This window comes from Propithecus coquereli, unplaced genomic scaffold, assembly GCF_000956105.1.
Source record: "Propithecus coquereli isolate 6110/MARCELLA unplaced genomic scaffold, Pcoq_1.0 Scaffold325, whole genome shotgun sequence".
In the NCBI taxonomy this organism is placed as follows: Eukaryota; Metazoa; Chordata; class Mammalia; order Primates; family Indriidae; genus Propithecus; species Propithecus coquereli.
This window is the reverse complement of record NW_012148897.1, coordinates 1,218,036-1,218,676: the sequence shown is the minus strand read 5'-3', so window position 1 is coordinate 1,218,676 and position 641 is coordinate 1,218,036. Positions and strand designations below refer to the sequence as shown.

The following is a 641-nucleotide window of genomic DNA, read 5'->3' as shown; positions in this document are numbered from 1 at the left end:
CAGCCTAGGTGCACAGTATGTTTGCGTAAGTACACTCTATGATGTTTGCACAATAATAAAATCACCTAATGATGCATTCCTCAGAGGGTATCCCTGTGTCGTTAAGCAACATATGACTGTATTTTAACTCTCCGACTAAACTGTTTACATCAACACCAATATTATCAGATCATAACCCAGGAAATAATTCCTGAATCTGTGCTAAATGTCATTACATCCTCTCATACCAATTCCATCGATACCTATATAAGCATCCAAGTAATATCAAGTGCAAGGATCAATTGTGTGATGCCTATTTCTTTACAACACAAAAATAATTTATCCTAAGGATTTCCTTTGAGACAACATATAAGATAAAGATAACTTGAAAGGAAAGTGGGACCTTTCGTCATCTGTATCCATGTTTTCTCTATCTTTTGCAAGCTCTTTCAGTTTCCAGTTTCTACGACGCTGACGTTTGGTACGGTCATAGCTCTTCTTGATTAATACCTGTAGGAGAAATACTTGGAAAGTTATAGAAAATGGAACTACACAGTTGGGCCACAAAATCCAATAAAGTTAAAAAGTGAAAGGTTATGGGAATGCCAGGGAAGTAACCAAACTAATGACTTTCTTCATGAATGTCTGGTGATACGTTGAAC

The 641-nt window shown here is 36.5% G+C and overlaps 1 long non-coding RNA gene across 1 annotated transcript in view; it reads right to left on the bottom strand.

The window, feature by feature from the left end:
• LOC105815295 overlaps positions 1–521 on the bottom strand; it is a 6,893-nt gene extending 6,372 nt beyond the window's left edge. Inside the window, exon 1 of the long non-coding RNA XR_001137736.1 lies at positions 383–521. This is a non-coding gene — a long non-coding RNA (uncharacterized LOC105815295). The remainder of the gene's footprint in view (positions 1–382) is intronic.
• Positions 522–641: the final 120 nt, after the last annotated feature.